Source organism: Hypanus sabinus, chromosome 7 (assembly GCF_030144855.1).
Source record: "Hypanus sabinus isolate sHypSab1 chromosome 7, sHypSab1.hap1, whole genome shotgun sequence".
Lineage (NCBI taxonomy): Eukaryota > Metazoa > Chordata > Chondrichthyes > Myliobatiformes > Dasyatidae > Hypanus > Hypanus sabinus.
In genome coordinates this window covers 172,720,890-172,738,019 of record NC_082712.1, presented here as the reverse complement: position 1 = coordinate 172,738,019, position 17,130 = coordinate 172,720,890, and the positions used below count along the sequence as shown (strand labels likewise).

The window sequence follows — 17,130 nt, the reverse complement described above, 5'->3', positions numbered from 1 at the left end:
TTCTCGGTACTTTCATTCATGTTCATTATATATGTTTTAGGATCATTTAACAGATAATTTAACAAGACTTCATTTCAATATTTAATTCTAAGCTTGTGTCAAATCATTTGAAAACTAGCAGTCATTTAAGCATAAACAGAAAATGTTAGGAAGCTATTATAAATTTGTAGCATCTGAAAAATTGTTTCAATTCTGAATCTTTTCTATTTATTTTTTTCACATTTCAACTTTCCACAACTGTAGCTTTTTCTTTTTAGAAAAAATGTAGGAATATATTCTGAAAAGCTGTTATTATAATGTTGAGAGTGAAGGTATGTCCTGGGTGGTGGGGATCCTTTTTGAGTCATCGCCTTTTGAAGATGTCCTCGATGACGGGGAGGCTAGTGCCCATGTCAGAGCTGGCTGAGTTTGCAAACCTCTGCAGTTTTTTCTGATCCTGTGCAGTTGCCCCTCCATATCAGACAGCGTTGGAACCGGATCTTACCAGTGGCTGAAGAAGCACACATTGTGGATTCTGTCCAGCTGGCAACATAGTGGACTTGATCTTCTTTACATGACAGCTTCATAAAGAATGCAGGAAACAGCAATAACTGTTATACATGGCCTTCATCAACCACACTAAAAATTTTAGATTCATGGGTTATCAGCAAAAAAAGTGGCTGGAGTTCCTCAGCACTTTAGGGCAAGGGTATTTATTAGGTGCATCAAAAATTAGCAAAAATAATGATAAGAAAATTGTCAATATTTACTAAAAGGTATCTACCAGAAATCACAATAGCTTCATACTTATTTCTTGCCCAATGTGAACTCCTAGCAGCCCCTCTCTCTCTCTCTCTCTCTCCTACTGAGAGCAAAGAGCCCTGTTTTATTAGGCACCTGGAAATATCATCTTTAATTGCCAACAAAATTATCTTAAAACTACACTTGGATTAAAATATGATGCACTCCACAATGTAGTTCAAATCATATTCCAAGATACACAGAAGTATCTCCCTTAAATACAATATACAAGTAACATATACACGTAGTTTACACATCCCATTACTGAAGAAACAGAATATCCTGCCGTGTATGGCAGGAAAGGCACCATAAAGCCAACCCAAGTGCATCAGTCCTTTGAAACCTTTGAAACATGTATACGTAACCATACTCTTCACTTTTACCACAACTAACCCACTGACAAATTACTCATCACAAACACACAATGAAAAATGCAATAGAGACAAAAAATAGATACATGGCTCCTGCAGATGGAATGGTGGACAAGACTCGATGGGCTGAATGGTCTAATTCTGCACCTATGCCTTATGATCTTAATAGTGATGTCAATAAATGCAAGCACAATTCAGGGATAACATTAGACATACCAATCTGCATAATACTCAAAACTGGCTGCTCCAATTTCTTAACACTATTTCACCTGCAAATGAACACTAGGAAATCTGTTCCAAGTTAAATAATTTTTTTTTTTGCATGAGTTGTGCACGAAAACAGAGGCAAATGTTCCAATTTCTATGCCAGACTACATAACAAAATAATTGGTTTCTGTGCTATATTTAAATTATAACAACTTATCAACAGCAGACTCATTTTGCTGTCCAACATTTGAGAGCATCGTCATTATCAGTTGTGCAGATGCAGAAGAACTGAGGAGTGGATGAAGAAATTTGCCTCGCTCAACATCCTGCTCCAGTATACACATAACCAGTTGTAAGTTTTGTAATCTCATTCAAAGCAAACATTATAATTAATACTTCCATTATATTCCAATGTTCTCTGAGGATCATCACCTTCTTGTGGAGGAGAGGCTCATGAGTTTCTAAGCTCCCAAGAGTGATGCTCCTGGTAAGGTCATTCAAGTTCAAGGGGGTGGTGGGATTCCAAACAAAGAACAATCAAACCAAGATTTCAATAGTGGAGCTGGCAGAAGTTGATGAAACATCAACTAATGCTATTACGGTCAGCGCTAGCAACCCGGGTGCAATTTCTGCCGCTGTCTGTAAGGAGTTTGCATGTTCTTCCCGTAGGTGAGTGTGTTTCTTCTGGTACTTAGGTTTCTTGCCACAATCCAAAGATGTATGGGTTAGCAAGTTAATTGGTCACTGTGTGTAAGTGGTCAGTGGGTGTATTTGGGCAGCATAGGCTTTTGGGTCAAAGGGCCTGTTACCGTGCTGTATTTCTAAATTTTAAAATCACAACGACAATGAAGGCAGAGGAAGGCTGCAGCAGTCATCTTACATTCCTGGGCCCTGACCCCGGTTTTGTCAAAGACGACATGGTGGTTGCCCATACATCAGTCTCTCCACATTAAACAAAGTCGTGCACAAGCGTTCTCCATTAAGGGAATTCACCCTAACATCTCAACTACATAGATCTTGGACTGGCCTCTACAACCACCTGAGATCCCGCCAATAGATAACTTCTCAGTAGAACATCACACTCAACTCCAGTGATCGCATTACTCTATTCTGATACTATATAAACCATACATTGACTCTATTTTCGGCTTAATCAGAAAATTCGGGTTTTAGGTTAATCAGAAATGTTGAACATTTCATACAACTGTTTTAAATTTACTCCATGTCAATAGGTAGATATGGAATGTGGAGGAAAAAGATATGCAAACGTGTCTAGACTGCAACTGATAACAAATCTTGACATGGTCACTAAAATAAAAGCACCATCATTTCCATTAAATCCAACTTTTCTAAATTGTGCTCTATCTAAACTGGCACTGGTGAAGAAAACTGAAGAGTGTACAGCAGAATGGGGCTGATTGTCAATACCACCAAGACAGAAGTGGTTTGCCAATGGAGTACCAGTGTCCCACCCACTCTACCTGCCTTCACTATTGATGTTGGAAAGCTGTCAGTAGTGCCATCTTTCAAATATCTGGGGAGCATTCTCTCAGAGGATGGCAGCATTGACAATGACATCCAGAGCTGCATTAAACAGGCATCAGCTGCCTTTGGGAGACTTCGGCGTAGAGTCTTTCAGAACAGGAGCCTTCGTCCCTCCACAAAGGTCACTGTATACCAAGTAGTCTGTGTCACCACCCTCCTTCATGGCTCTGAAGCTTGGGTAGCCTACAGCCGTCACATCAAGTCCTTGGAGTGCCTCCACATAATCAGCCTTCAGTGCATCCTGGGAATTACTTGGTGTGAGCGGGTACCTCACACTGAAATACTTGCAAAGACCAACTACAGAAGTGTTGAGGGCATGATCACCCAGTGTCAGCTGCAGTGGCTGGGGCATGTGATAAAAATGCCCCCATGTCAGCTACCCCACAGAGTGTTATACGGCCAGCTACATCATGGTCAACGCTCAGCTGGAGGGCTGAAGAAGTGCTATAAGGATCAGATAAAGAATGCTTTATAGAAGTGCAATTTCAGACCCTAGGACCTGGAGGATGTTGCTGCTGACCCTTTCACTTGGCGACAGCTGTGTAGGGACGGGGTTTATATTTTGGAGATGGAAAGAACAAACAGCAGAAGAGAGCCAGGAGAAATGCAGCCATGGTTGCCATCACTACCACATATACATGTCCCACCTGCAATAGAGCTTGTGGGTCCAGGATAGGTCTGTATAGTCATCAAAGATCTCACCATTAAAGGACTGGACATCGTCTTGAAGGGATTGAAGGGATTAAACGCAGTTAAATCTCCAGGGCCAGATGGTCTGCATCCCAGAGTGCTTAAGGAAATAGCCCAAGAAATAGTAGACGTATTAGTAATTTTTCAAAACTCCTTAGATTCTGGATAAGTTCCTGAGGATTGGAGGGTGGCTAATGTAACCCTACTTTTTAAAAAGGGTGGGAGAGAGAAACCGGGGAATTATAGACCGGTTAGTCTGACATCGGTGGTGGGGAAAATGCTAGAGTCGGTTATCAAAGGTGTGATAACAGCACATTTGCAAAGAGGTGAAATCATTGGACAAAGTCAGCATGGATTTGTGAAAGGAAGATCATGTCTGATGAATCTTATAGAATTTTTTGAAGATGTAACTAGTAGAGTGGATAGGGGAGAGCCAGTGGATGTGGTATATTTAGATTTTCAAAAGGCTTTTGATAAGGTCCCACACAGGAGATAAGTATGCAAACTTAAAGCACACAGTACTGGGGGTATGGTATTGATGTGGATAGAGAATTGGTTGGCAGACAGGAAGCAGAGTGGGAGTAAACAGGACCTTTTCAGAATGGTAGGCAGTGACTAGTGGGGTACCGCAAGGCTCAGTGCTGGGACCCCAGTTGTTTGCGATATATATTAATGATTTAGACAAGGGAATTAAAAGCAGCATCTCCAAGCTTGCGGATGACACGAAGCTGGGCGGCGGTGTTAGCTGTGAGGAGGATGCTAAGATGATGCAGGATGACTTGGATAGGTTAGGTGAGTAGGCAAATTCATGGCAGATGCAATTTAATGTGGATAAATGTGAGGTTATCCACTTTGGTCGCAAAAACAGGAAAGCAGATTATTATCTGAATGGTGGCTGATTAGGAAAAGGGGAGGTGCAACGAGACCTGGCTGTCATTGTATACCAGTCATTGAAGGTGGGCATGCAGGTGGTGAAAAAGGCAAATGGTATGTAGGCATTCATAGCAAAAGGATTTGAGTACAGGAGCAGGGAGGTTCTACTACAGTTGTACAAGGCCTTGGTGAGACCGCACCTAGAGTATTGTGTGCAGTTTTGGTCCCCTAATCTGAGGAAAGACATTCTTGCCAAAGAGGGAGTATAAAGAAGGTTCACCAGATTGATTCCTGGGATGGCAGGACTTTCATATGAAGAAAGACTGGATCGACTAGGCTTATACTCACTGGAATTTAGAAGACTGAGGGGGGATCTTATTGAAACGTATAAAATTCTAAAGGGATTGGACAGGCTAGATGCAGGAAGATTGCTTCCGATGTTGGGAAAGTCCAGGATGAGGGGTCACAGTTTAAGGATAAAGGGGAAGCCTTTTAGGACTGAGATGAGGATAAACTTCTTCACACAGAGAGTGGTGAATCTGTGGAATTCTCTGCCACAGTAAACAGTTGAGGCCGGTTCATTGGCTATATTTAAGAGGAAGTTAGATATGGCCCTTGTGGTTAAAGGGATTAGGGGGTATGGAGAGAAAGCAGGTACAGGGTTCTGAGTTGGATGATCAGCCATGATCATACTGAATGGCGGTGCAGGCTCGAAGGGCCAAATGGCCTACTCCTGCACCTATTTTCTATGTTTCTATGTCTTCGGATTTCGATGGACAACCAAAGAAGAAGATGAGTTTGAGTAACTCAGAAACTGCTGTTCTCCTGGGATTTTATGCACAACAGTCTCTAAAGTTTACAGGGAAGAGTGTGAAAAATCAAAGACATCCTGTGAGCCGTGTAGAGTATTTAATATTTCAGTAATATTTGAGCAGTATTGTAAATATATTGTTTGATTAAACATTTTTTTGTTGTTTAAGTTATATATTGTAGGTAAGATGTAAAGTATGTAATTGGCAAACATCATTATGCTGCCACATGATATGCATATGCCTCACTTAAAGAAAAAATGAAGTTAGACCCACATTCCCAGCTCTCTTGTTTTCCTTGTAATTAATTTAATGTTTTGGAGTTGCAAAACATAACAGTGGCAATGAACCTGAGACAAATCCTACCTGTTGAAGCACAGGAACCCGAGACTACTACCTACCAGTTGAAGCACAACGAGATGTTTGAGTTAAAAAAAAGCACAGTAAGAAAAAGTAAAACAAAAGGCAGCACAGCATGTGTCTCTTCAGAAAAGGAGACAGAGATGATCAGCTTTTTAAAAAGGCAGAAACTGGAAGGATTCACAGGTTCATGAACAGTGAGTACCGAGCGATAATAATCATAATCATTTTGCATCAGTCTTCACTGTGGAAGACAACAGCAGTGTGCCAGATCTTGTAGTGTGTGAAGGAAGATAAGTTACTATTACAAGGGATAAGGTGCTCAAAACACTGAAAGATCTAAAGGTACATAAGTCACCTGGACCAGATGAAGTGCACCCTAGGATTTTGAAAGAGGTAGCAGTAGAGATTGTAGGGGCATTAGTAATGATCTTCCAAGAATTATTGGACTCAGACATGGTTCCAGAGGACTGGAAATTTGCAAATGTAACTCCACTCCACTTTAAGAAAGGAGGAAGGCAGCAGAAAGGAAATTATAGACCAGTTAGCCTGACCTCAGTGTTTGGGAAGATGTTGGGGTCAATTGTTAAGGATGAGGTTATGGAGTACTTGGTAACACAGGACAAGATAGAAAAAAGTCAGCATGGTTTCCTTCAGGGAAAATTTTACCTGATAACCCTGTTGAACTTCTTCGAGGAGATTTCAAGTAGGATAGATAAAGGGGATGCAGTGGATGTTGTAAATTTGGACTTTCAGAAGGCCTTTAACATGAGGCTGCTTACCAAGTTAAATGCCCATGGTATTACAGGAAAGTTACTAAAATGGTTAGAGCTTTGCCTGATTGGTAGGAGGCAGTGAGTAGGAATAAAAGGATTCTTGGCTGCTTGGCTGCCAGTGACTAGTGTTGTTCAGCAGTGGTCAGTGTTGGGACCACTTTTTTATGCTGTACATTAATGATTTAGATGATAGAATAGATGGCTTTGTTGCCAAGTTTTCAGATGTTACAAAGATTGGTGGAGAGGCAGGAAGTGTTGAGAAAACAGGTAGACTGCAGAAAGACTTAGATTAAGAGAATGGGCAAGAAAGTGGCAATTGAAATACAATGTTGGAAAATACACGTTGGTAGAAGAAATAAAATTGTGGACTATTTTCTAAAGAGGGAGAAAATCCAAAAATATGAAATACAAAGGGACTTGGGAGTCCTTGTGCAGAACACCCTGAAGGTTAACTTACAGGATGAGTCGGTGGTGAGGAAGGTAATTGCAATGCCAGCATTATTTCAAGAGCGCTTGAATACAAGAGCAGGGATGTGATGCTGAGGCTTTATAAGGCACAAGTGAGACCTCATCTTGAGTATTGTGAAGAATTTTGGGCTCCTCATCTAAGAAAAGATGTGCTGGCATTGAAGAGAGTCCAGAGGCAGTTCACAAGGATGATCTAGGAGCTAGATAGGTATCTTATGGATAGGGGAATCAAGGGATATGAGGGCAAGGCAGGAACCGGGTATTGATAGTAGATGATCAGCCATGATCTCAGAATGGCGGTGCAGGCTCGAAAGGTTGAATGGTCTACTTCTGCACCTACTGTCTATTGTCTATTCCAGGAATTAAAAGGTTATCATACAAGGAATATTTGATGGCTCTGGGTCCATACTTGCTGGAAGTTAGAATGATGTTGGGGGGGGGGGGAATCTCACTGAACCCCTTCAAATGTTAAAATGCCTAGACAGAGTAGGTGTAGAAAGGATGTTTCCCATGGTGGGGGAATCTAGGACAAGTGGGCACAGCCTCAGGGGCATCCATTTAAAACAGAGATGCAGAGAAATTTCTTCAGTTAGAGGGTCGTGAATTTGTGGACATGAACAGGTAGCTGTGGAGGCCAGGTCATTGGGTGTATTTAAGGCAGAGATTGATAGAATCTTGATTGGGCATGGCATCAAATGTTACAGGGAGGCAGCCAGGAATGGGATTAAGGAGGGAAAAAAGGGATCAGCCATGATTGAATGACAGAGCAGACTCAATGGGCCAAATGGCCTAATTCTGCTCCTATGTCTTATGGTCTTATAAAATAAAAATCAGAAATGGTTGGCTACACCAGAAAGATTGACACATTTGATTACACAACAGATAACTGGAATATTTATACTGAACAAATTGAGCAGCATTTTAAAGTCAATGAGAAACAACTGCCAATTTTGCTGAGTGCATTGGATTTAAAGACATTCAGTTTGGCTAGAAACTTAACTGTTCCAACCACAGCAGCTGAAATGTGCTTTGTTGATATTGTCAAAGTAGTGCAGGAACACTTAGAACCAAAACCATTGCTGATTGCAAAACACCTTAGGTTTCATAAGCAGAATCAAAAGGAAGGGGAGACCATTTCAGCTTACGTGGCTAAATTGAAAAAGTTGTCTGAAAATTGTCCATTCAGCGATGGGCTTAATGATGCACCGAAATTGTTTAATTTGTGGAATCTTACAAGAAAACATTCAAAAATGGCTCCTAACTGAAGTACAACTTACATTTAAAAGAGCAGTTGAAATAGCTGTATCAATGCACACCAGCAGATAGACACACAATTGAGTTACATTCAGGAATGAAAGTGAGCAGGAACAAAACTGCAATGTCTAAACAGAAACCTGTCTGGCTGAACAAATTGTGTTACTGTTGTGACAGGGGTTCATATAGACCGGACCAATACAGACTTAAGATGGAACTTGCAGACAATGCTACAAAGTACAAAGAGCATATCAGGCAGGCATAAACAAATAGACTGCACAGGGTAGAGAAAAAGATATAAAGTCAAGTTACTGTTTCCAAAAGAGCACTAAACTGCATACAGTTGATGAAAATTCTGATAATGATTAGTGACACCGGATTGAGCAGCCTTGAGATTTATGATGCAAAACTAACAAGAGACAAGTAATGTGGCTTACAGCAGAAGTGAATGGCAAATTAATTAAAACAGAATTGGCTACTTCAGTCATTCCACAAAATGAGTTTGAATGGCATTTTAAAGATACTAAACTGAAGCCTGCAGATATCCAACTAAGAACTTACTGCATAGTGGAGAAAAGGTAGGTCCTATGGAAATGACATTTGTAACCCTGAAATACAACATCAACTGCCTCATTGGTCTTGTATGTGGTAAAAACAGGAGGGTCAGTATTGTGGGGTCTTGAGTGGCTTAGACACCTACAACTCGATTGGAGGTCCATCCACCTTGTGCATGCCACATCCCCCACAAGAAAGTGAATTAAGAAAGAGGGCGAACAGGTATTGGTGTCAACCTCTGTGTCTCTGGTGGAAAACATATTGGACCAACAAACAACCATGTTGCTCAGAGAAATCATGAAAGTTACAAAAACAGTGGTCTGACTGCAACAGGTCTTGAAGGCAACTTCAATAGATAGATATCAATAGATATCCCAAAGGAAATTACAGTGTCACAGTAGCATTATAAGTTCACAGATATACAACATTAGAAGAGAAGTAAGAAGAATAAGTAAAAATAAGTTATCTTAAACAGTCTAACAGAATGGGGTCATCACTTCCCCGGGTATAGATTGACTCATCATGGAGCCTAATGTCCGAGGGTAAGAATAACTATATAATTGCATTTATCTTAGTCTGTTACTGAAAGTACTCTTCGTTCAGCCAAGGTGGAATGCAGAGTAAGAGAAACATTGGCCGGAATTGTCAGGATTTTCCGTTGGGTCCTTTGTTCTACCACAGCCTCCAGTATGTTCAGTTTGGCTCTTTTAACAGAGCCAGCCTTTCTAATCAGTTTATTGTCTGTTGGCATCACCAATGTTGATGCCATTGCCCCAACACACCACGCATAGAAGATTGTACTAATGATAACAGACTGGTAGAACATGTGAAGGAGAGGCCTGCATACTCCAAAGGACATCAGTCTCCTCAGAAAAAAGAGGCGACTCTGGCCCTATTTGTACACAGCCTCTGTGTCAGTCCTCTACTCAAGTCCGTCACCCGGGTGCATCCTCTGGCACTTGTATGTCCTCACCACATCTACATCCTCACCATCAATGGTAACAGGAAGTAATGTAGGCTTAGTCTTCCTAAAGTCCATCACCATCTCCCTTGTCTTACTGATGTTGAGCTGCAGACAATTCAGCTTGCACCGTTCAACAAAGTCCTGCACCAGGGCCCTGTATTCATCGTCCCATCCTCTCTTTGTACACCCAACTATTGCTGAGTGATCAGAGAATTTCTCAAGATGACATGACTCAGTATTGTATCTGAAGTAAACAGGAAGGGAGCCAATACAGCCAATATAGTCTGAGTTTCCCAACATCCCGTCTCATCTGGTCAGTAGTGAAGGTGAGTCCATGATGACTGGGGAGGTAGTGGACGGTGGGGGCTCGAAGAGGTGAAGATTGGGACAATAGCAGTTGGTATGTGGAGGTGTGGTTGGGATGTGCAAAGAAATGAGGGGATGTAGACAGTGCTAGCCTGTGTTGTTCGTCCACTTGTTGAACGGGAAGGGGGAAGAGGGAGGAGGGGGAGTGGTGGTTCTGAGGGAGCATTGGGTGCCCCTGCACCTGGACTGTTGTGCTGAGGAGGTGTGACCAGGAGGGCAACTGTCGAACTTATTAAAGAATTGGAAGAAACTTGCAAAATGTGGCTTGGTTTTAAGTTAAGAATTCCAGGGGATGACTAGATATGCTGATGGATTGTCCCATTTACCCTTGGAAAAGGAAATACCTAAAAAATTTAGAAAAGAGAATACTCCACATAATGTATTCTCCCTAATGTAAAATGAAAGTCTCCCTGCTATGGTAGAGATTATAGTAAACCAGAAAATACCCCACACTGTCTTTGGTCTACATGACCACCCAAAAAAGGCTGGAATGAGCAGAAAAAATTCCTGTTTCTCCATTTTTGCTGGCACCAGAATTAACTTGCCCTTGATAGAGGTAGCCTAATGTGGGAATAGAGAGTTGTTGTACCATCCAAGCTGAGAGCTAAATTGTTGCAGGAGCTACTGTACATGCCAGTCATCTAGGTATGGTCAAAATAACAGTGCTGGCTAAAGTTTTGTCTTGTGGCCAGGGATAGATCAGCAGTCAGTTGGAGAAGAAAGGTGGCCAGTACTATCAAAGCCACTTCATGCGGTTCCAGAATCAACTCCTACAACCACAGAAGAGGCCCTAGAACCTGAGATTTTTTTCAAAGCTCCAAGTCTCTCCTGCCAATTAGAGTTACCCTCACCTCCTCTTCCCCCACCCTGTGAAGAAAGACATTATTCCACAAGAGTAAGAAATCCTCCATGATTAAATCTTTAGATCTGAATTGGAAAATTTAAAATGTACTATACTGTAAATGTTGGTGTGGTAGGTAGTTGAATTACATAGTATACTGTGTATATAGTTGAGATGCATTCTACGTTCAGTTGGAGTTTATACCTGAGCAGAGAGGAGTGTAGTGCATTTAATTTTTCAGTATTATTTGAGCAATATTGTAAATATATTGTTCAATTAAGCTTTCTTTGTTATTTACAAAATGCATTGCGAGTTATATGTAAAAGTATGTAAATGGCATACATTTTTACTCGCCACGTAATACATGCACATCTCATTTAAAGTCAAAAACAAAGTTACATTCCCATCCCTAGCTCTCATTTTCCTTGCCATTAGTTTAATGCTTTGGAGTTATAGAACATAACAGGCGATGTAATCTGTGGGTGAAAACACCTTGTAAATGAGAGAGGTCAGTGGAAAATGGCCAGACTGGTTTGTGCTGACAAGAAGGTAACAGTAACACAAATAACCACACTTTACATCAGTAGTGTGCAGAACAGCTTCTCCGAATGCACAACACATCAAACCTTAAAGTGGATGGGCTACAGCAGCAAAAACACTCAGCGGGTTCCATTCTTGTACCTAGTAAGGTGGCCTCTGAATGTGCTGGGCAAACCCACAAGTGTCAGCATGCTCCTTGCACCAATGTAGTATACCCATAACTTACTAATCCTTACCCATACGTACAGCTCAGTCAATCACGGGCAAAGCCCTCCCAACCATTGAGCACATCTGCATGAAAGACTGTTGCAGGAAAGTAACATCCATCTTCACCCAGGCCATCCTCTCTTCTCACTGCTGCTATCAATTAGGAAGAAGCTACAGGAGCCTCAGGACTCAGGAGTATGGTGGGAGTATGCAGGATTCATACCACTAGGTTCAGGGACAGTTATTCCCCTTAACCATCACGTTCTTGAACCAAAGTGGATAACTTTACTCAACTTCACTTGCCCCAACATTGAAATGTTTCAATGGGACTTTCAAGGATTCTTCATCTCATGTTCTCAATATTTATTGCTTATTTATTTATATTATTGTTTCTTTTCATATTTTGTACAGTTTATTGTCTTCTGCACTTTGGTTGAATGCCCTAGTTGGGTGGTCTTTCATTGATTCTGATATAATTATTATTCTATAGATTTGTTGAGTGTGCGCACAAGAAAACAAACTTTAGAGTTGTATATGGTGACATATATGCACTTTGATAATAAAAATTTACTTTGAACCTTATTACATGTTCAGAAACCTAGGAAACAATGCATATAGATAAGTTCAGTTTGCATCTCTTTCCTTTAGCAACTTCTCTTCGATCAAGAGATAGTTGTTAGTTGCCAAGCCAGTTACAGTTTTATAATCTCAAATTAGAGTTAACGAAAAATGAGCTTGATTTAGGGCAGCATGGTAGTGTAGAGGTTTGTGTAACGTTTTACAGCTCCAGCAACCCGGGTTCAATTCTCACCACTGTATATAAGGAGTTCTACATTCTCCCCGTGACCATGTGGGTTTCCTCAGGGTGCTTCAGTTTCCTCCCACAATCTCAACAGGTACAGGTTAGTAGGCTAATTGGTCACCTGGGCGTAATTGGGCAGCCTGGGCTTGTTGGCCAGAAGGGCCTGTTACTGTGCTGTATCTCTGAATAAATACAACAGTATTTGCTAACACTCATTTTAAGTATCATGCCTAGCACTTGCTAGTTATTTGTAAACTAGTACTGATGTTTGTATTTACATCCCCGTTTGCAGATAAAACAAATAAATTTGAGTCAAGTCAAATCAAGTGATGTCAAGTTTATTGTCATTTCGACCATAGACTGCTGGTACGGTACACAGTAAAAACAAAACAACGTTCCTCGAGGACCCTGGTGCTACATGAAACAACACGAAACTACACTAGACTATGTGAGACAGCACAAGGCTACACTAGACTACGTAAAACAACATAAAAACTGCACTAGACTACAGACCTGCCCAGGACTACATAAAGTGCACAAAACAGTGCAGGGCATTACAATAATTAATAAGACACAGTAGAAGACAAATTACAATATAATAATAAGTGATGTAGATGTCTGTCTAGACCCTGGGTATTGAAGAGTCTGATGGCTTGGGGGAAGAAACTGTTGCAAGTCTAGTCATGAAAGCCCGAATGCTTCGGTACCTTCTGCCAGATGGCAGGAGGGAGAAGAGCTTGTGTGAGGGATGTGTGGGGTCCTTCACAATGCTGTTAGCTTTGTGGGTGCAGCATGCAGTGTAAATGTCTGTAATAGCGGGAAGAGAGACCCCGATGATCTTACTCAGCTGACCTCACTATCTGCTGCAGGGTCTTGCAATCTGAGATGGTGCAATTCCCGAACCAGGCAGTGATGCAGCTGCTCAGGATGCTCGCGATACATCCTTTGTAGAATGTGATGAGGATGGGGGGTGGGAAATGGACTTTTCTCAGTCTTCACAGAAAGTAGAGACGCTGCTGAGCTTTCTTAGCTATGGAGCTGATGTTGAGGGACCAGGTGAGATTCTCCACAGGTGAACACCAAGAGATTTGGTGCTCTTTACGATCTCAAATGCAAAAGAGTCTTTGCAGTTATATCAATTACTGCTAAATTGGTTACTGGCTAAATATTTATACCAGGGATAGCAGGTAATGAACAGTAGCTGCACTCTCTAACACAAAGACTCTAGACAATTTCTTCCGGTGCACCGCGGCGTAGCATCATTGTCTGGTACAGAAGGGCCAATGCACAGGATTGGAAAAAAAACTGTAGAGGGTTGCAAACTCAGCCAGCTACATCATGGGCACTAGCCTCCACAGCATTGAGGACATCTTCAAAAGGCAATACCTCAAAAAGGTGGCCTCCATTTATATGGATGGACCATTACCCAGGACATGCTCTCTTCTTATTACTACCATCAGAGACGAGGTACAAGAGCCTGAAGGCACACTGTCAATGTTTTGGGGACAACTTCCTTCCCTCCTCCATCAAATTTCTGAACAGACTATGAACCAACCCAAGAACACTACCTCACTAACTTGTTCTCTTTTTGCATTACTTATTTAATTTTTTATGTATTTTGTAGTAATTTATAGTTTTTATGCAATGCACTGCTGCAAAACAACAAATTTCACAACATATGTTTGCAATATTAAACTTAATTCTGGTTTTGATCATCAGGAATAAAGACTGTTGTTACCTAAATTCAGCTAAAAGTGTAGATTGGCTGAATCCTGTAGTCCTCCCTAGTTATGAATATTTTACATCAAGATCAACTTTATTCACCATATAGTTCATTTGCATGTATCAGAAATTTGCTGTGGGTGTTGGTCAGGGCACGATATGTAACGATGTTCAACGATTTTAATGAATAAAGAATTATATAAAAAATAAAGTTAGTGGTTAAAGTACAGATATAGAATAAAATGTGCATAAATACATAAATACCAGCACATCAGGTCCAATGTACCTGAAGAAAATCATGTATTTCTCTTTTTTTAAAATGAAAAAAATGTTCAATCAATTATACTTTTTTTAGAAAGAGAATATAATTACATTGCATGTTGTACTGAGAAGTCAAACAAGTGGTGTTATTGTCTCTTATGCACAGGTGCTAAAACACTCTGTGGGTATTTTTAACTCTCCATGCCTCCCTAATTAGAATTAACACAATTCTATTCCTTTAAGCTGCTAATTAGCAATTAGCAGTCATTTAATTGGTAATTTGCATAGATCTTTCTCCAAGAAAGTTCTAGTGATGCCGGCCTACATAACCCATTTTTTTTCAGGAGAGATTGCATGACTGCTTTGCAGCCACAGATCCGGCAGGCATCATCAAGGATCCTCACCATCCGGGCTCCCTGCTGACTCCTGCTATTGGGAAGGAGGTACAGAAGCCTGCGGTCCCACACCACTAGGTTCAGGAACAGTTACTACCCTTCAACCAGAGTGGACAACTTCACTCACCTCAACACTGAAATGATTCTGCAACCTTTAAACTTAACTTCAAGGACTCTACAACTCATGTTCTCAATATTTATTATTCATCTGTTACTGTTATTTTGTTTTATTTTCTCTTTTTTGAATTTGTACAGTTTGTTGTCTTTCACAACTGGTTGTTTGTCCATCTTTTTGTGCAGTTTTTTAATTGATTTTATTGTATTTCTTTGTTCTACTGTGAATGACCGTTTAAAAAATGAATCTCAGGGTTGAATATGCTGACGTCTATGTACTTTGATAATAAATTTAGTTTGAACTTTGAATTTTGAATGTTCTTTCACTGAGGAATCAGAGTGCACTTGTACCCAATGAATAGTTGAGAATGATGTACAGAAATCATTAAGTTAGATAGTTGATATCACACTCCATGTTTATAAGAGAGATTTGATAAGTGTTTTCAACACCTTGGAATCTCATTCTAGAATTGACTCTCCACAAAAATTAAAATGATAGACCAAAAGATATGAAGGAACTATTATTCCCCAAACCAGAGTAATGGAGTGGATGTTTCCTATAGCAGCAGAGTCTAGGACTAGAGGGCACAGTCTTGAATAGAAGGACGTCCCTATAGAACAGACATGAGGAAGAATTTCTTTATCTAAAGGTGGTGAATCTGTGGAATTCATTGCCAAGACAGATGGCTGTGGAGGACAAGTCATTGAGAATACTTAAAGCAGAGGATGATAATAAGGGTGTCAAAGATTACAGGAGAGAAGGCAGGAGAATGATTAATAAGGGTGTCAAAGATTACAGGGGAGAAGGCAGGAGAATGGGGTTGAGAGGGATAATAAATCAGCCTTGATGGAATGGCAGCAAACACTCATTAAGCCAAATGGCCTAATTCTGCTCTCATGCCTTAAGGAAACTAGTGTCATACTTAACATAATGATCATGGACAATTTTCTATTACAATCTGCCGGAAGCCCTAAAGAGTATTTTACTATGTCAAAAGCACCATCTGAATTAAATTGTTGCTGTGTCTGAAAAGTTCAAATCCCATGTTAGCTATATGAAATCCTGAGATTTTCATTGCTTTTAAAGAATTTGCATCCAATGATCATGTTGATTTCTGCAAAAGTGGAAATCCTGTGAACCAGCTTTTAAATGTACAGAACATAAGAGCATAAAAATAGGAGTAGCAGTAGGCCATCTGGCCCATTGAGCCTGCTCTGCCATTCAATAACATAATAGCTGATCTGGCTGTGGACTCATCTCCACCCACCTGCCTTTTCACCACAACCCTTAATTCCCCTACTATGCAAAAATCTACCCAACCTTGTCTTAAATATATTTACTGAGGTAGCCTCCACTGCTTCATTGGGCAGAGAATTCCACAGATTCACCACTCTCTGGGAAAAGCAGTTCTTTCTCATCTCCGTTCTAAATATACTCCCCCAAATCATGAGTTCTAGTCTCACCTACCAGTGGAAATAACTTTCCTGCCTCTATGTTATCTATCCCTTCCATAATTTTATATGTTTCTATAAGATCTCCTCTCATTCTTCTGAATTCCAGCGAGTACAGTCCCAGGCAACTCAATCTCTCCTCATAGTCTAACCCCCTCATCCCTGGAATCAACATGGTGAACCTCCTCTGCACCGCCTCCAAAGCCAGTAGATCCTTCCTCAAGTAAGGAAACCAGAAACTGCACGCAGTACTCCGGGTACAGCCTCACCAGTAAGTACCCTGTACAGTTGAAGCATAACCTCCCTGCTCTTAAAGGGGATTCATTCCCTATAATCAAAGCTACTAAATTGTGTAGACAATGAGTCAAAGATTAGATTAGATTAGATTTATCTTTCATTTGTACATTGACACATAACAGTGAAATTCATCATTTGCGTCAAATTAAATTAGTGAGGATTGCACATGGGCAGCCAGCAAGTATCACCATGCTTTCAACACAATCGTAGCATGCCCACAACTTACTAACCATAACCATAACTCTATGTCTTTGGAATGTGGGGGGAAAACAGAGCAGCTGGAGGAAACCCACATTGTCACAGGGAGAACATACAAACTCCTTCTAGACGGCACTGGCAAAATGTCAGCATGAAGGGTCTTGGCCCCAAAACGTCTGCTGTTCATTTCTCTCCATAGATGCTGCATAACCTGCTGAGTTCCACCAGCATCTGCAGAATTTCTGTGTCTCCATTGTTTGATATTCTGATGATTGACAGGCTT

At 40.8% G+C, this 17,130-nt stretch overlaps 1 protein-coding gene across 9 annotated transcripts in view; it reads right to left on the bottom strand.

The window, feature by feature from the left end:
• Window positions 1–17,130, bottom strand: part of LOC132397404 (doublecortin domain-containing protein 1-like) — a 544,514-nt gene that overhangs the window by 484,934 nt on the left and 42,450 nt on the right. The gene's annotated exons all lie outside the window — the stretch shown is intronic.